This window comes from Xyrauchen texanus, chromosome 40, assembly GCF_025860055.1.
Source record: "Xyrauchen texanus isolate HMW12.3.18 chromosome 40, RBS_HiC_50CHRs, whole genome shotgun sequence".
NCBI lineage: Eukaryota > Metazoa > Chordata > Actinopteri > Cypriniformes > Catostomidae > Xyrauchen > Xyrauchen texanus.
Genome location: NC_068315.1, coordinates 8,579,237 through 8,599,929, shown reverse-complemented (window position 1 = coordinate 8,599,929; position 20,693 = coordinate 8,579,237). Strand labels below are relative to the sequence as shown.

General features: G+C 36.4%; 1 protein-coding gene and 1 pseudogene across 1 annotated transcript in view; both read left to right on the top strand.

Annotated features, from left to right (window-relative positions):
* Window positions 1-14,862, top strand: part of LOC127633467 (neurotrypsin-like) — a 41,696-nt pseudogene extending 26,834 nt beyond the window's left edge.
* A 1,377-nt stretch (window positions 14,863-16,239) lies between these two features.
* LOC127633452 (bifunctional heparan sulfate N-deacetylase/N-sulfotransferase 2-like) overlaps window positions 16,240-20,693 on the top strand; it is a 122,002-nt gene continuing 117,548 nt past the window's right edge. Inside the window, exon 1 of the mRNA XM_052112553.1 lies at window positions 16,240-16,378. The gene's annotated coding sequence lies outside the window, so the exon portion shown is untranslated. The remainder of the gene's footprint in view (window positions 16,379-20,693) is intronic.

Here is a 20,693-nt window from a genome sequence, read left to right as displayed (position 1 = left end):
GTGTAAGATTGGCTGTATATTATTTGGAGTTTATCATCTGTGTGTGTGTGTGAGTAGTGGCAGTGTTGAGGTCATCCCCACTGGAGTGTTTGGAGAAGGAACAGGACTGATTCTTCTGGATGATGTGGAGTGTGAGGGGGGAGAGAGCTCTCTGCTGGAGTGTAAACATGGCGTGTGGGGTCGACACGACTGCTCACATAGCGAAGATGTTGGAATACGCTGCCACAGGGCAGAAAACAATGAGGTCCCACTAGCTCCAGAAACAACTGGTGAGTTACAATACCTTGAACACATACACTATCACAATGGTTCTCAACTGGTGGCAAACATGAGTCATGGGTCTGTTCTGATAAAGTTGCTGACAGAAGGCAAAAAACAATGCTAAATGCCAATAACCATAGTTAGAAAAGCTAAATAAACAGGCTTACTTCTAAAAGGGAGGACAAAGCACTTCCCAAATCTTAGATTTTGGACATAAAATGTTGTGAGTCCAACAAAATTAACAGTAATTTGAAGCAAATTAATTTGTCACTTGGTAAAAGCCATATTAGGTCAAAATAATATAATAATAGTCTATGTTCAATACAGGTTTACGAGGAATTTTCAACTATGCATTTAAAACATTGTCAGGTTTCCCATTCAGTCTATGCCTTGTTAATAATTTTGCGAGTTGATGGAAATATGAATACATAAAAATTTTTTTTACTTCTGAACGATAAACAATTCTGCTATTGAGTTGTCATCTTTTGTTGTGCACTGTAAGTAAAATCTTAGCCCTCAAGCAAAACCAGTTGAGAATCACTACACTAACATATACTGTATATATGTTAGTGTAGTATATATGCATATACTGTATGTACACAGTGTCTCAGTGTGTGCTTATAAAGCTTTGTGTGCGGTAGAGATACATTTTTCTGATAGACTTCTCTTTCTTCGCTGCTTTGATCCTTTCTGGAATTCAGCAGAGATTTAAATGTCACTTGTTGACAGAGGTCTAGAATAAATGCAACAGACCATTGAGGCTCCAAAGCACCTGCTTTTATTGATAAAACCTTCCATTTGAATTCCAATAAAGCATTGTGTACTGTAGTCCCTCTGACATTTGAGAGTGTAACGTTAAACAACATGTTTTTCCCCATACAAACACATTCCAATCTAAAGTCCATTATCAAATAACATCACTAGAGTTTTTGCTCTCAGTCTGTGACATTTTGGGTATGTTTGAAATCTTAAGTTCCAAACACAAGATTTATCAAGAAATATGTTGTAGTGGCTGTAGAGTTTGACTATTGGCGTAGTTGACCATATTCTGGTTTTCCAAAAAGAGGACACATTTTTTGGGGATTGGGGTGGGGTGTAATAATAGGGTTTAAAAAATATTTACTTTGCAAACTTAATAAATAAACATTTCCAACATACTTTTGAATGTCCATGTACTAAAATAAAATATTTGATGCCATGAGTGTACTTTCATTTACTATTCCTATTATTTTGAATGGCCATGGAAAATGAAGCAATGTGATAACAATGTTACCTGGTCACAAAAAGTAACCCGTTAATTTACCTGATGAACTTTCACCTTTTGCTGACCCTATATGCTTCACAGAGCTAATGTGTGCTTCTAAATCACTTGCACCTTTATTACTGACACATAAGTGCCAGCTTTACATGTCATACATTCTGCTTTCATTGTTTCCACTCAGCTGTCATTTGCTGCTACTGTCAAGCAACTGTTTGATGCCGAACACAACAGTGCTTTGCACGTTAACGGAGAGATTGACAGGCAGGAATTTGGCCAATAGTTGCTTCAAGCCTCTTATAATCGACCAATTGGTGTGCAAGAAGGCGAGACTTACAAAGAAGTGTTTAAGAAATGCAAATATGCACGCACACACACAATGAAGTATTAGACCAGATGCACATCATAATAATTTATAAATGTTTGCATTGATTGTAGTCTGTATCTGACGCTGTGTCATTTGTTCTGTTCGTTTGTTTTATTTACAAGTGTTGAGTTGGTGAACAGAAATGTATAACAAATCTGTAGTTATCAAGACAATTGTAAGATATCAGGGAGAGGACATCATGTGCATGTGTACGGCAGTATAACTGCCAGCAAAAAACGTATCATCATATTTTATATAGACCCACTGTAATCTTTTATTGGTTTGATCTTTCAATACTAATTTTATATTTGCCCCCTCTGAAAATGTTATGTAACTCACGGCACCACAGAGCATACAACAATGGATCAGTGCCTGAGTTCACCAGACATAACATTCTGCAGAAAGAAAGTTTTTTGTGGTTTAGTAAGCTCCTTCAAAACAACATCAGCCATCATGAATAATGAGCAGAATAAAGCCAAAAGTATTTGCCAAATGGATGTCTATGCACTTACGTACGTGCTTTTCCTGGATGTTCAGTGTCCATGTTGGCTTCATGTTGGTTGGTAAGCCACACTATGAGAGCGTAGGCCACTAGGTTGAGGAGAAGAACCACAAGCACAAGTCTGGCCCAGAATGCTAGATAGTAACGATGCACATATGGAAAGAGATCAGTGCATTGTAGATTAGTCTCTCTAGTTTTATGTCTCCAACCCATCAGAATAAGGAAAGCAGTGAGAGCAGCCACAACCCAGAATGTCACAGGAACCACCACGGCTCTACCGCATGTCAGCAGCACTTTGAAGCTGGATACTTTGTAGATGGCGAGATAGCAGTCCACTGCCATTAAAAGCAGATTTACGACAGAGCCCGTAAATGCCATGGTCACACCACCCAGCTTGAACAGATACCCATCTGAGGAGTCTTTTGGAGGAGAAAAGTGGAAGATCAAGAAGTTGATGGTGAAACAGAAGCAAGCTATTGTATGAGCCACTGCCAAGCTGCCAATAAACAGGTATGACGGATGTTGCCACAGGTTCAAGCAGCTGGCTATGACAACCAGATCAAGAATATTGGCCAGAAGAGTGAGAGGAGCAATCAGTAGGAAGATTGTGCAAATGGCAAACTCATTAAGCACCATGTAGACACTAAGATTGTCGCAGTCAGAATGATTAATTTTAAGTGGGAACAAGCCAAGTTTTGGCTTTCAACTGTGGAAATACAGTATAACTTATTATTTAAGATGTTGATCAGACAAATAGACAAACCAAAATGAGACAATAGAGAAAAAGAAAACGAAGCAGTTAAATAGGCCAGAAAAAAAGCAAAAAATGAATCTAATCTAAACCAGTGTTTCCCAACTGGTTGTTTGTGTGTGTGTGTGTGTGTGTGTGTGTGTGTGTGTGTGTGTGTGTGTGTGTGTGTGTGTGTGTCTTCTGTACCCACACAGCCCCATCAGTAAATACCCCTTAATGAAACCACAAACAAGATCCTTTTAACTAAAACTATACTGGATTTCCTTAAAAAGCTATTTAATTCCATTCTGAAATAATAATAATAATGAACCTAAGACCATTTCATTAAAACTGACTTAAACTTGGGGGGTGTAGTGCTCATTTGTATCGTTTTCTCGATTATATATTTAAGTGTGCAGTGATGATGACGTGGGCTTAGAGTTAGTTTGTTTTTACATAGGGGCTTTTACATATTTAAAGAGACATGACAAATAGCCTGAAAATACATTTCAAAGACATGTTATTGTAAATAATTAGTTCACGAAATGTAACATATTTTAACTGTGTAAAATTGTATTGAATTTGTCATTATTATCTTTAAAGGGGGTCCCACCTCTAGGGTGGATGTATCACTGGTTGGGAATCAATTGCTGATCTAAACCTTTTAACAAGCTACTTACATTTATTTTTTATCGATACTTTGTTTGTCTGAATTTACTCCCACAAAATATGAGTACCAAACAGTCCGATACATAATTTTAACCTCAAAAGCAATCTATTGCCAGCTATAGACTGATGCTAAAGGTATTTGATTGCAGTATAATGCAGTGAAAGGCAAATGTGGCTGACTAAAACGTGTAGGTCTGTACCATATCTGATTGGATATGGTGTCTGTTTACCTATGGTTTGTTGTTTTATTATTGCAAATATTTTTTATGTTTTACTCCTTTTCGAATCATAAATGAATTGTGTGCCATCCTTAACATTATTTTGTTCTGTGGTATGTTTTCAGTTCTCACCCAGTGTTATATCTGTTATTTGCAAGAAAAGTAAAAAAGGCCCACAAACTCGCATTGTAATTTCCTTTAAAAAGAGAAACAAGTTCAATCTCCAACTAACTACTCTAGTCTAATTCTAATGATCAGTTAAAGTCAAGTTGATCTGTGTGTGCCTGTATTTATACTGTGATAGGACTTACTAATGCTTAGCTGCATGCATTGAGCTGCAGTCCATAGAGTTTCCTACATTGAAAAATGAAAAGAAATAAATGAAACCCCACATAATGTTAAGAAATAATGTGCATTTCCATGTTCATTTCATTTGATGTTTTATGCATGCAATATCTGTTTATCTTCTGCAAATGTGTAATTACTTAATGGTTCTTTAATGTGCTCCCTGACATTTAAAAACATAACACAGTAGGATACATATTTTCTAATTTTCAGCAGTTCACCAATTTAGTAATTTCTTTTCTCATCACACCGGATGTTTTGTAAATCCATCTGTCTGAATAGCAGCTTGATTTTGTTTTGTGGATGTGGTAGCTATAGTTGTTAATGTGATCTAGGCTTATACTTTGACACACTGAAATTCTGAATGTGAAGCATTTTAAACCCATAGAGTGAAACTCTATTATTCAATGATGAAAAAATGTAGAGCGAAACAACAGCAACGTGCATCAAGGAAGTAAATAGGGTCAAGTTTGATTTCCTGTTGACTTTAAGATACTAAGACTTATATCCTTTTTCCTTTTTTTTTTTTTTTTTTTTCTTCACATTTTCGGATGTGATTGCTAAAAGTGAGGTTTGGCCTTTTCACTGACCATTACAATCATGCGCTCACTTGTCATGTTGTGGTTTAAGCTACATTGCAAGTAACAGAGGCTGTTTCTGTCTCTGACACCACAGTATATACAACACGAAAAGATATAACTGGATGGATTAGCTACTTTTATCTGAAACCAGATAAATTGCAGTCTGCAATCTCTCCAAAATTTCTTGAATTTTTTTTATGTGCCATTTGTTATGCTGCTTGTATAATTTTTTTAGTGGTTACAGTACAACACAGCAGCCTTGAATTGAGTAAATTAATGTTTTCGCTCATGTTTATTGATTTTTTTTTCTTTTCTTTTTTAAATTTCACAGCTATTTTTTACATTTCTTTGTATTCAGAGGGAAGCTGTATTCTAGTAAGTAATAATTGTGCTTGCTTTTGTCTGGTTTTAGGAACTCTGGTACGATTGGCAGGTGGTGACAACAGGAAAGAGGGTAGAGTCGAGGTATTCCTAAATGGAGAATGGGGTAGCATCTGTGATCACGGCTGGAATGACATCAATGCCGCTGTCACCTGCCGACAGCTGGGGTTCACGTAGGCATCCATTTTCATATTTCTAATACAACATCGTAACTCGAAATGTCAGAAAATAACTTTTTTATTATTGGACAACATTTACCCCTGAATGCCTAATTTTTTTTGCCATCCATTTATGTCAAAATCTTCAAATGAAACAATTGAAATAAATTCTCAATCTGAACAATTATGGGTATTAATCATTAAATCAAATTAATATTGATTAATCATAAATCCTCAAAAATAAAGATACCTGTAATAATGCACAGAAAATTGCAATACATTTTAAAGGTATTGGCCATTTTGTAAATTTTGGTGACATTTTTACCCTAAGCCCTGGTTAATTTCTGACTCTAAAAAAGTAGCCTGAAAAGTGATTTATTGTGAATTCTTGCTGGCATGCTGAACAATTTACAAAAGCTACGTTTTAGAGAGAAAGATGGCAATAATATTTTGTTTATGTCACAGTGGCGTGTCCAAAGCACGGCCGATGGGTTATTTCGGAGCAGGGAAGGGGCCCATCCATCTGACCAATGTGAGATGCACCGGGAAAGAGTCGTTTATTGGGGAGTGCCCTTCTAAAGGACAGGACAGCCACGTGTGTAAGCATGGACAGGATGCAGGTGTAGTGTGTGATTATCTGCCTGAGCCAGAGGCTGATATAGCAGTTGTGGGCACACACACCTGCGGCCTGAGAGCTGGTGCTGAGAGACGCAGCAAGAGGATTGTTGGAGGATACAGATCCCTCAGGTAAGCAGTCATATACATTTTACTGCTATTCAGTCAGTTCTGGAAAACATGTGTTGTGCATATTTTTCAAAATGGTTTGCAAATGTATATCTTTTCAGGGTTATCACAGTCATGGAAAACCTGGAAATATCAGGGAATTTGAACACTGGGATTTCCAGGCCTGGAAAAGTCATGAAAATGAATAAAATCTTTAAAAGTTATAGAATAATATTGGATATTAATAATATAAACTGACTAGTTATGCTGTAAAGAATGTGAATTGATTTTTGAAGATCCTTATCAATTAACCACAAACGCTAAAAAAGTCATGGAAATTCTCTGTGGGAATTTGGGAAAAGTAAAATCATGCAGTTAGTATATATTTCATGTTTTATGTGAGAGTTATCCCAATAATTAAAAGTCTGTCATCATGTACTCACTCTCATGTTGTTCCAAACCTGTATGACATTCTGTCTTCCATAGAATACAAAAAGAAGTTTAGCAGACTGTCCACGATCTGCTCTCTCCAATACAATGAAAGTAGATGGGCACCAGGCCTTGTCAAGCTCCAGAAAGGACCAGTGCTTGAAGCGGGGTGGTACGCAGCGATACGCAGTACCTGCACTTCTATAATTTACTCTACAGAGTACCGGCAGTTTTTCTTGTGTACCACCACTTCTCAGAGTCTCCCGGTACAATGTAATGTTTTTATTTAATCTAAGTCAGTGTTTTGATGTATCTCGTTGAATCAATTTTATCTGACCTTCCAAATGACAGAAACATCTGCACGCTCACTGAGCAAAACTCAGCGGTGAGTTTAACAACTCTCAACATGTGCAATAGCATCGGCGCTCTTCAAGCTATCTGAGGTCCAGTTCCGGAGGATCTCGCGTGTTTAAGCTTGATATAGTTCAGTTTCACTTTTCTCCAAAACATGAACTAGCAACTTTTGGCTGAGCACATTTTATCGCATCTTATTCCCTCAAATGTATTTATGCAAATTGCTTAGCTGCTGGTATAGTCAAAACTACAGACATAAAAAAATAAATAAAAAAAACCTGTTACAGAAGTGATGTCAGCTCATACACACAACCTTTTTTCACAAGAGGCAAAACAGTAATACAAATGTTCAAAGTCCACTGGCTGCCCTTACTGGCACGTTAAACGTTATTCAAAGACCCGAAAGCAGTTGCAGAACACAGATGATAAGCCACGGCTCAAATCACATGACCCCCCATCCACCTAGAACTCTGCGTAGGGCATCAATTTGGCTAGATGTGCCTTGTCCAACCTGCGACGCTTCACTTCTCTTCCAGTGTGCGACCGGCTTCAGTTAATATTATATCACCACCTTGTGGTCTACAAAAGCTATTACAACAGACTACATTAAATGAAAGCACACAAATTTAGTGAAAATTAATTTGTCTGCTAATGTTAATAAATTGAGCCTCAAAAAACATATCAGGAAAATAATTTGCTGGTCAAAAATCCATGTATCGATATTTTGTTATATTCATAATAAAAGCATCATAAAAGTAGTCCATACAATTAATGCGCTTCTCTATATCCCAAGTCTTCTGAAGCCATATGAAAGCTTTGCTTGAGGAACATATTGAAATTTAAGTTGTTATTCACTGGAAATATTGCTTGACAGACATGGTCACTTTTCACTTTCATTATATGAAAAAGAAAGAACAGCTCGGAGATTCTGTTATAAATGACTTCTTTTGTTTTCCACAGAAGATTGAAGTCAAACAGGTTTGAAATGACATGAGGGGGAATAAATGTTTACAGAATTTTCACAGATGAAAAATACAAGTGTCTTTTATTCTACCTCATCCACTATGTTTGTGTGTGCTTTTGCATGTTTGTGTGTGTTTGTGTGCACATATGCATACCCCACAGGGGTGACTGGCCCTGGCAGGCATCCCTCTGGCTTAGATCTCAGTCTAAAGGGAATCAGCCTCTGTGCGGAGCCACCCTCATCAACTCCTGCTGGCTGCTCACTGCAGCTCACTGCTTCAAACGGTAAGAGAGACACCTGCTGGACATTAGCAGAAGTTAGCTATTGTTTTATCTGTTTATCTCTTACAGATCAGTGGTTCTCAACTGGCTTTGATTCAGGAATCAGGACCTAGATTTGACATAAAGTATCCGAATACAGTATTGAAATAGTTAGTAAAAATGCCCTTAAAATCAAACTTTAAAATTATAATGACATTCATTAATTTTATTAAGTGCAGTTTTGTTTTGTTCCAAGACGTTTCTTGAATTTTGATGGTTTCATGCTCTTCACAGCCAATAATTTGCTGCAAAAAAACACATTATATCATAGTACATTTTTTTCACAAACTTTTGAGTTTTTTGTGGTCAACAATAAAAGATATGAGAATTGTTTTTGCCTCCCTTTAAAAAGATTAGGATTTTTTTTTCTATCATAAATATGCACAACAACATGGTTAGTTGTATTTTATTCATTACATTTAGTGATGTGGCGTCCCACCAGGTGAGAAATTCTCACAAAACACTTGGCACAAATACATTTAAAAACCTTTTAGAAAACTATAATTATCCAAGATACAAACTTCTAATTGTGATCACAAAAGTATTTAAATACAAATGTAAAAATCTGTTCAATATTGTCTTTAATGAGGCAGCAGTCATGCTCAGTTGCTCAACTGAATGATAAGCATATGACACTTCCTCTAAATTAACAGTAAAATAACATTCAATTAACATTAAGGAATTTTCCAGGTTCAGTAAAAGTTAAGCTCAAGTGACAGCATTTGTGACATGATGTTGATTACCACAAAAATTTATTACGACTCATCCCTTCTTCTCTTTAAAAAAAGCTAAAATCTGTGTTCCAGAGGCACTTACAATGGAAGTGAATTTTTGAATGTTAAAATTCAAACTGTTTCAAAATATAGCAACAAGATTCAAACAATATACGTTAACATGATTTTAGTGTGATATAATCACTTACTAACCTTTTCTGTGTAAAGTTATATCCACTTTTACAACTTCGTTTCCATGACAATGTAACACTGTTAACCCTAAAACCCTAAGCGAGTGTAAGAATGACAATTTATACAAATTTGAAGCTCAATACACAAGATTTAATAGAAGAATTACTGTAAATATTTTTATACAATTATAAGCTTCACATTTCTGCCTTTAAATCCTCCAAACATTTTTACTCTCACATCTCTATTCTTCAGGTTTGGAAGTGATGCTTCACGGTATGTGGTGAAACTCGGGGATTATCACACGCAGGAACAGGATGATTTTGAGCGTGTGCTCTCTCCAGAGCATATAGAGGTGCATAGGAAGTACCATACAGAGAGCTGGGTGCATGATGTGGCACTAATTCGACTGAAGGGCACTGAGGGGAAGTGTGTGGCCTTTAACCCGCATACTAATGCCGCCTGCCTGCCTGCACCTGGCAGCAAGTGGGGCAAGACATCTGCGTCTTGTGTCATCACCGGATGGGGAGTAACTGGTAATGTAGAGATATTCTAATATTGTTATGAGATGCACGGATGATGTGATCAATTAAATATGTACTTGAGGTGGGCAGTATCAAAAACATTTGAGGTCTTGGTATGCGTCTTTTTATATCACAGTAAAAGTATATATCACAATATAGTTACAAATGTTTTAGGAACTTGTGAAAAATGTTGCATAGTGAGGATGTCTTCAAAAAAAATGACATAAATAGTTTTCATTTACCAATTAACATCCAGTAAACATAAAAATGCTACATTAATATTTGGTGTATCCACCTTTGCCTTTAAAACAGCACCAATTCTCCTAGGTACACCTGGCCACAGTTTTTTTGGTTGTTGGCAGATAGGATGTCCCAAGCTTCTTGGAAAATTCACCACTGTTCTTCTATCTATCTGTCTCTATTACTTCGGTCTCTTTATGTAATCTCAGACAGATACAATGTTCAGTGGGGGACTTTGTGGGGGCCATGACATCTGTTGCAGAGCTCCCTGTTCTTCTATTCTAATCTTTACTATTTGTAAAAGTAATGTTTGGTAGTCTAAAATTTATTTTTCCTATTGACACACTAAAGCTGAAGATATAAATAACCATCTTAAGACAAAAGTTTTTTCTAAAACATCTTAAGTGCCTAAAACACTTTGCACAGTACTGTATGTATGTGTATATATATATATATATATTACATGACATCAGTAAATTCTATATTAATTTAGTTGCGCTGTTGCTTGGTAACTGTAAATAACCAACATTGTCTAAACTACAATTACACCGTGTCTAAACTAAAAGTGTCTGCACATACACAATAACCTAGTTTTCTTTTTAGTGTCTTATTTTTTCAAATTGTGCCGTGTATATACTGCGGTAGACACAGTATAGTAAAATCTCCACCGATTGACACATTTGTACCGCCACACATTATTTGCCATCATACCACTCAACCCTAAAGCCAGGTTTAAAATTTGACATCAAACTATATTGCATCATAGTTGTGCATTGGTGTGTCTGTGCTGTTCTGCCAAAATACTAGTGTACTGAGAAAAATGCCTTAATTTCTGAAATAAATATACATTTCATAAATTAACTAAATAATTTGTGGATTCAAAAGTATTTATTAAATTAATGTGGCATCAAAGTATGCGAACATGTTGAGATTTAGCTACATATAATTTATACTTGTTGGCTACCTTGCAGACTGGAAATAAATCAAGCACATACAGTATGCTTGCTCTTGATTTACTTAAATTTTTAATAAAAATAAATATTTTGCCACACTACATTCAGTAACAACAGTAATAACTAGCCACTTGACCAACACAAAACTGGTATAGTTTTAAAGCTTAGAACCTGAATTTTATGATGCATATAGGCAATACAATGAACACTTAACAAACGCTTTTAACCTGCTGACAAATTAGAAATGTTCCGTTTTCATAACTTGAGATATAATTCAAACATATGATCACATGACTGAACTTTTGGTCCTCCAGTGTTGATCGGTGTCTTATGGATAGTCATTCATGCCATCCGTCCTCACTGGGATTGTTGGTATTGTCTTTCCTCCCTCCCTCTCTCACGCACACACATTTCCCAAAACCCCATTGTAGTCTCTACCCTTAAAATTTGGGACCAGTTTCGGCACCACATTCAATTTCATAACAACCATGTGGACAATTATAATGTCCATTTGCTTCTGTCAAGTTCTGTCGTCTATTCCTGTATCTTGTGTATGTCCTCAGTGTATCTGTGTGTGTTCTCTCCAAACAATAATAATAAAAATATATGATCAAAACATTATACAGATCGGAAAGGTCAAGTAGACTACAAGCATATTGTTTCACTCACAGACCGAGTAAAAAAATATAAATGGTAAAAGAATATAAAATGATATGCGCTTAACTATAGGCCTATAATAGAATGCAGACGGTGGATTAATAACTGGAGAAAACCTCAGAATTAAATTGCACTTAATTCAACCCATTTGCGCATTGTGTTGCATTTCGCCGAAACCTATTTTCGCCTAGACTAGCACATACTTGCATGAAAATACCAAAACGTCATGGCCATTCCTACTGACTTTGCACTTATGACTTATGGCATAGCGCTGCTCTTAACGATAGCGCTCTTAAAATAGGGCCCATAAAATTCATATTAAAACAGCAAATGCTCCTGATTAAAACAAGCCAAAATAGAACATAATATGTGTCATCACGTATGTATAAGTATATCATGCATATATACGTATATATACACATACTGTGTGTGTGTGTATATATATACAGTATGTACATAGTATATTTCTTAAAATAATCTTTATATATTAAACCTCAGATATCTTTTTATCATCCCGAAGGACGGTCTCTGGTTACAAAGTGGACCAATCACAGACTTGTAGTTACATTTTTGGAGAGGTGCATGACAGGCCTTAACCTCTCTGAATGAGTTTACTGATTCACTCATCTTTGTCTCGCTCTCCTTTTGTATTTCTTTTTTAGAATCTGAACATCCTAGCACTCTTCTCCAGGCATGGGTTCCTCTTCTGCCCTCGTGGCAGTGTAAGAAGCGTTACGGCGAGCGCTTCACTAGCCACGACATGCTGTGTGCTGGCAGCATGACCTCTGACCTCCGAAAGCATGCTGACAGCTGCCAGGGCGACAGCGGAGGTCCGCTAGTGTGTCAGGGCGAGGCAGGGCGCTGGGTGCTCACAGGGGTCATTTCCTGGGGCCACGGCTGCGGTGATCCCTCTTACCCAGGTGTATATTCACGGGTCAGCCGTTACCTGCCCTGGATCGAACAGGTGACACATAGCACTGCCCCTCTCCAGCACTGAACCACCTGTCGCTCTCTATAACAAACCGCTTGTCACACTTCTGAAAAATAGGACTCTATGAAAGAAGACACAAGAGCCTGAGAGTGCTTTTTGCTTTGAACACTCTGCTCTCTGCAGTAGTCCTGGATCTTAACTCCTCTGTGTTCTATCTGTACAATTCACTTTTATGTTGTCTTTAGCATTTAGAGATTAGAGCCTCTCCTTAATCTCTGGGTATAAAAGCAAGGTACAATGATGTTACAGGAAAGGGCGATGTGTGACTGTATTGTGCATTTAAAATGATTATAGTCAGTGCTGTCCAGAGGCTGCAGTGCATGTTAATATATGTATTGTATTCAAAAGCCATTCAGTGCAGCTGCCCAGGCCTTCTGCATGGTAGAGAATGCTAGCATAAGCTCTGCAAAGCAGGTTTATTTCTTATTATGTAGTTGCGTTCAGAAGGAAACTGAATGGGTTGCTCTGGGGGTTCAACTACTCGAAGGCTTGAACTTGACTTTCTCAGTGTTGTGGATTTAACAAGTAGAATCAAAGTCGCCATGAATCATGTAGGCTTTTTTTATACAGCTGGCAGTCAAAGTGATCATTAAATCCATGAGTCTTCTATAAATGTGTCATAGTGTTAACATATTCAATGCCATCATGCAGTTACTGTTTGTTTGTTTTTTAATGCTAATAAAATTTAGCTCTTCAAATTGACATTCAATTACATGATCCATATCAGAACTAATACATTAATATAAAAAGCTCTTGAAAATAAATGACTTTGTATATGTTGTTTTGTTTTGTCTCTGTCTTATTAGAAGTTTTTGGGCTTGGATGGTATTTTAGAATCACAATAGCGGATAGCATAATGAAATTTATGTCTAATCGTCTTATTGAATGAGTTTGTTATGGTGATTTAATACAATGTGCCATTGTGTAAATATTAAATGGCATTTGTAATGGTTTCGTCCATCAAAAAGGTAAAATCAAGAGGACTTCTTTGAGTTTCTAATTTCTAATGTGTCTGAACGAAGGCACGGTTGGGACGATGAATTATGATATTATTTGTTGACTGTCAGTGTTATAACGATTTATTTTGTAGCATCTCCATCTGTTCCTGTGCTTTGTTCTGTGAACTGTGTTTTCTTCCAGTGGGTGGCGATATTGTGTTTTTTACTCTATCCCATACTGTTTTGTGCTGTGCTTACCTCTGTTTCTCATTTTAAACTCTGTTCACTGTTTCTTCACAAATTCTAGTGGAATTATGGAACATACTTTCAATAATGAGTTCATGCAAATAGTGATTCATTTTTGTCATTCACTTGGAGATAAACATTTAAGTAACAAGGGCTCTTTAAAAGTTAGCTTATTAAATAATTGGTGATTAACAATGTGAAAGAAGTGACACTACAGGTGACGATTCATGGACGAGAATGCAGAATATTTTATTTTTATTATTTATTGTTTTTTTTTATTATTTACTGTATTATTTATTCTATTTTACTTATTATTTGTGATTATTCCTATTTATACAAAATAGTCTTTATCCTGTCAAGAATATTTCTTTGGCTAATATTTTTGTAAGGATATGTATGTCCCTTTTTATGTGCATGTCACAAAGTAAAATCTATGGGTTTTAACAACAAATATCTGCAGAATCACTCCCTAAAACACAGGCGCAATGTACTGCAAGATCTTAAATGACTTTTGAAAGCTAGCTTTTAACATTAAAAAGTTATATTCAGCCTGCTTTATTATTAATGTATATTGTCGTACAAATTATTTTAATAACCTGTCTGATATTGCCTTCTAAATTAGTCACTAGGCATATATTATTCATGTATCCTCAATGAGCCATTCCTTCCATGCCATAGTATTATCCATCTTGCTAAAATCCAGTAGACCGATGCATTCCACATTGAATTTTGAAGAAACAGTTTGGTTTAGATCTTAAAACACATCTTTTCTTTTGCTTCAATAGGACTAGTAGGTACAATTCATGAGATGTATTAAATGGAACATGGACTGTATAGAGTGCTTCTAAAGACTTATTTCTCTCTATGTTTTTGGATGGTGCCTGTTTAGATCTTCAAAAGACATTCTGTTAAGTAAACTACTCTGGATTCCCAGAAGAGTTTAAAGTGGCCAGTCTCTTGGGAGCCTTGGGACTCTTCATCAAGAGCCATAAGGGGCCGAGTCTGGAGGGGTTGTTGTCTGTTGCATGTCATGCAAACATCTGTGTGTTTGTTTATGATGTTCTCAAACATTACTAAGTCTTTGATTTTTCTGTGAAAATGCTTTGAATATTTTCATGTGTGACAAGTGCCAAAATAAATTACCTCTTCTTGTGGCATTGGTGATTGTGTTGTTTTGCAACAGTTTTATTGGATGTGAAAAAGTATTCAATGGATTGTCATTATAATTGAACTAAGGTCTATTCTACTACGGCAAGAACAGTATTCAAGTGACCCCATTTGTTTCTCTCTTGATGTTGCAGACAGCATTAAAAAAATAACTTAAAATGGCACAAATATAAATAGGCTTAATCATATTAAGTGAAAAATGATTTCCACAAACCAATAAATTACCTACTAGTAAACCTATTAGTCTTTAACCTCTAACTAATAGAACACAAACGTACATACAAATTTCCCTTACAAAAATATACCATGGTAACCGCTGTACAAAACATGTTCTCAGGCTACATGTCATTTTGTTTGATTTGTATTTGTGATGACTGTGGTGGCTGTGACAACTGTAGCAACTATGGCATTTTGGTGGAAACAATGGTTACCATGGTTAATTTTTGCAATGGCAGTTCCGTTTTTGCTTTTATCTGTGTTTATTGCACTTGCATTTATGGACTTGATTTGTAGCTGAGAAATTACCTTCATTTGTGCAAAATGAAACTGCTTATCATCATCGTATTATAAATGGATCATACAGTATGTAGATACAACAGATATATAGATTTCCCCAAATGGTTACGTTATTGAATGCAATGACAAAAGGTTAAAAAAAATCAAATTGATCCAAGATTTAATAAATTTGGACAATGTTACAGATTTATATAGCTAAATAGAATCCCTGAAATTCTTATATAGGCATTTATTTTGAGACAAAAGACTTGTTTATGATTTTTTATTTTGTTCAATGTGATTAAATCAATAGTTTTTAATGACAAAAACAAACCCAATCTGGTTAAAAAGGTCACCAACAAGCAGAATGCATGAATGAATGATGCAGAATGCATGAAAAATGCACACAAATTGCCTATTTTTAAGATCATAATAAAATTCCACGTTTAACTAAATTTTATTAATTAACATTCAAATATTTGTATTTTATTTGATGGAATTTTGTTAATAAATTTAAATGCACAATTATTATTATTATTATTATTGAGTGCAGAATGTATACCTGTACTGCAACAAATTGTTTCCCATAAGTTATAAATTAGACCTAATGTTCTTGCTATATCAAATTATTTGCATATTGTGATAAGGTTTACACTTTCACTTTTGCACCTATATATCAACACTATATCACCTTGTCCTTAAGGAGTCCTGTAGCCTTGTTGGAGCTTGTACACTATATCTGTCTATATATATCTATCTATATCTATAGATATGGATGGAGGAGCTCAGAACTTAGGGCTTTTTTTTAAAGAACCCTCCCCGTGCGCCGACTCGCGCGCCTATCAGCTGTTCTCGCGCATTCGGCGCTAGTGGCTGGCTGATGAAGATGGCGGAGCTGCGCGAGCGTTGCAGGATGCGCTCAAGCGACATCAGCTCAAAGTTCTTTATTTGACGTTAATTTGATTCGGATTCGCGCGACCATTCTGAAAGTGGGCATTAAAAAAGGTAAGGAGATGCGCCATAAGTGCTGTGTTGCATGCGTGAAGTGCGGGGATGTTTGCTTTCTCTGGAAACACGCGCACACACACTGGTTGGGTCTGACTTCAGTTTCTATTTGGCAGTCCGATGGATGTAGAAACATCTCGTCTTAAAGCCTCGAGCAATGGAGATTAGAGTGCTGCGTGACAGGTTTGATGGATTGGCTTAGGTTTGTACGAGGTCACAGTGTTTGTTGTGAACGCAAAAATCAATACTATTGTTAACGCAAAGTTTTAATGTTAACCGTTTTCTCGAGACCATCTTATTCTCTACAGTCTGTACAATGGGGTGAAGGAAAATACATGTCAACACGTTTAAATGTCTCTTAACCGGGTGTTGGTCTTCCATTTTCAGTTTGTGACAAGCTTTTATAACTCATTACTTGACACAGGAAGGTTCCATTCCGTAACATTAGTTAACACATTAGGTATCATGAACTAACAATGAACAGTTATTTATTTTGATATACAGCATATATGGTCACACTTTATATATTAGGTTTCTTTACATTAAAATACAATACATCATATTTACTCTGATACATGTTGTTCTGCAAAATTCACACAAGATTCACATTTGCTGCTATTGACGTTGAGGCACAGGTAGATTTATGAGTATGGGAAGGGTTCAGGTTAGGGGTTAGAGTTAGGTTTTATTGTAAGGGTTGGAGTAGGATTAGGTTTAGAGTTAGAAGGTTAACAGTGTAAATACAAATGTAATTACATGCAGGTACATTAAATGTAAGTACAATGCAACAACACATATGCACATAATAAGTACATTGTATCAAATGCTTAAGTACATAGTAGTTAAAGACATCTAATATAAAGTAGGACCCATTCATTATCTGATCATTTTACACATAGGCTATACTATGTTGGTTCATATTGCATTATCTAATGTTAACTTAGGCAGCTTTTAATGTATATTCATTTGTCATCATGCGGCTTATGAGGTGTGTAGAAAGTATTTGATGTTTTTGTCTTGTCTGGTCTATGCACATTAAAAGTGTGTTGGAAGGTTAGAAGTGTGCTAAGAAGATATGCAGATTAAGTTGGTGTTGTAAGACACATTTCAAAGCACAAGTGTCTGTTTGCTTTCAGTTTACTTATGAAATGTTTTTGTTTCTTGGCTTATCCATTTATGTGATTTTTGCTCCATAACTTATGAAACTGTGCAGAATAAAATTACGTCTCATTTTATTATGATGGGCTATTGATAAGATGTCAGTGGTTGCATATTAATAATGGAACGTGGGTGACTCGAAAGTGGAAAGACACAAAAGACTGTTTTGAAGTTTTGAAAGAAATGACTGCTGGTGCTGGCGGAGTGATGACGCATTTGTAATTCAATTGTAAAAGTCATTTTTTTCCAAGACACTTTTGCTTCGCCTCAGTAATTACATTTGGCGGCTATTGAAGTTGGAGAAGAGAGAAATAAAAGAGCTTCCGCTTCCTTTGAAATGTACCTATTAATGCCCCTGATTCGACTGAAAAATCCAATGAGTGCTGGTCAGAGAGCTGAAGATGAATACTAGTTACTGAGTGACTCATTGATGTCCTTCCTTAATGAGTCACATATAATTAAACATTTTTTCCCATGGGCATCATTCTCCAGGCTGTAATTTGCTTTATCAAGAGGTTAATCAGTGCTCTATAAAAGTGGAGCCAAACACGTTTACGTGCGTACTGTGTAAATTGGCATATCTTGTCCGCCCTGACAGCCACCACCTTCAAACTGTCACATGCATGATGCATATTTAACACAGCCACCACACACCCCCTTCAAAATTAGCTGATTACCATTTTTGTCATGCACTATCATGCCCAGCTACAGGAATACTGGTTTGGGTGCTGGTCTTGGTACCTAATGTCTTCAGCAGCTTACTTGTGTCCAATTGTCATCATCAAGTGGGTTGTACTGATTTTTCTACACTGGATTGGAATATGTGAGTCAACATAGCGGCTCTTTTGAGTGTTAATGGAGCATAACCTGCTCCATGGGAAAAAATACTGATATGTAAAAGTATCGTGATATTTTTTCTCGGGATGAATCGATATTTGCACATTAATATTATGGTGATGGGAACAAAATTCTCTTTGCCAAATTGATCTAGGAATTCCACAACAGTCCCTTAGAAGGTGCAGTTATCATGCTTTACATATAATCACCCTCCCATACTAACATTTACAGCGATTTTACACTAGCAACATTAACTGAGGTATTTTGACAAAAATGTTAGTACAGTGTCATATTAAATAGACTAACCTTTTATGTAAAATCTGTTATATATTGAAGTATTGAAACAAAAAGTTTTTAAAGTGTTTAGGCTACTATTGTATCATAAATATAAGGAATTATTTTTATAAAGACTAACTACATTGACCTAACCACAGAAAAATTAATTTAACAATGCTTTTGGTGATTTGAAAAATTTAAGCTTCTCTTAAGTCCGATAAAGTCAAAAGAGAAAGATTGAGTGAAATATCATTGTATATCATAGTTTTGAATCGCAATACACCAAAAATAATCACAATAATATCGTATCATGACCTAAATACCCGACCCGAATGCGGATAAGCAGTTCAAGATGGATGGACCTAAATATCTGCCAATTACCTTGTGATTCCCACCCCATACTGCTCACATGTATGAAAGATAATTGTTATTGGCGTGAGCCGAGCGTATGCTTCACGAGGGCTATACAGGCTTACTAAGGGGTTTGTATTGATGCGTAACGTTATAGAGATTATTGAATGTGATGCAATAAATGCTTGTGACATGAATATATGCCATGTGAATCATAAGGTACTCTCACGTAGCCTTAAGTTTTGTTACTTTGGTTGGAAACTGAAGAAATGCACACAGAGCAGGACTAAAATAACAGGCATCAGTATTGAACTACTCATAGCCTTATGTAAATATGAACAGATCATCTGGTTAGAGTTCGAGGCACTGTGTACTTGTATCAAGTACACAATGAGGGGATCCAGCACAAGAGGTAGGATAGTGTTTGTTTTCTTACATTTGCTATGTCTTTCTGTGAATTCAGTACAGTACAGTAGATCATTCTGGTGCTTAAATTGGTCTGTTCTTACCGAAATTCTACCTACTGCCCCCAGTGGTCGAAGCTGGACATGTTGTTGAAAGTGTGGGCATTAGGGGTGTGACATTTTGCTCTGACAACAATTTGATTATGATTACCTAACAATTACGATGTATCGTGATGCATTGTGAAATCTGGATCCAGTATTTACAGATTAAATGTCAAGTACATGCAGATATGATCCAGGTTTTAATGGAGCAAGGTCAAAGAATGAAAAACTGTCTATTAGTAGCATGTACACCGATCAGCCACCTGCCTAATATTGTGTAGGTCCCCCAAAACAGCCTCCAAAACAGTGCCAACCTGCATCTCGGCGGGTTCTTCTCACCACAATAGTTCAGAGTGGTGAGAGTGGAGTTACCGTAGACTTTGTCCATTTGAATCAGTCTGGCCATTCTCTGTTGACCTTTCTCATCAATTTGTATGGCTTTTGCTTTATGTGGAAAAATAAAACAGGAACAGGAGCAATCGGGAAGAAAATGACTGCTGACAGAGAGCAGGTGAACAGAATGGAGTAAAATTTAGCAGGAACGTTCGGGTGCGGGATAGAAACTTGTGGGAGCGGGATGGAAAAACCAGTCCCATGCCGACCTCTACCGCGTGTCATTGACCAATCACAGGTGACTGTAATCAACTGGTTAGTTCCCTTCAGAACAGTCTGAAATCACTCCCTATTCTGTAGCATTCACTATAAAGAGAATTCATTAATGAGTGTTTTCTTTCACAGCCAATGTCTGCCCAAAAGTCTCATTTATTTAAGCCAAGTTCTATTCGTGGTAAAAAAAAATATATGGAGAAATTTGCATTTTATGGAGAAACACAAAAGCAATATTAACATATCGTAATCAGGGAAGAAGACAACAACAATGAACTTATGTTGGTCAATGGATGCAAACCCTTTAGAATAATGACAGAGAAAGCCATACTCGACAGTATTCATCCATCTATCTATGTAATCATCCATCCATCCATTAATTTTATCTTATGTAGGTTCACGGGGTGAACTCGGCTGCATAAACGTTCTTTATTTCAAAGTGTGCTTTCATTCTCTTTAATCTCACGTGCTCCGCTCCATGTCTATCGCGAGAAGGTCCGTGTAATATGAGATGGACACATTGGGTATTAATATATAATGATAATCTAATCTTACATTTCGTAATCGATGCATACAAATTT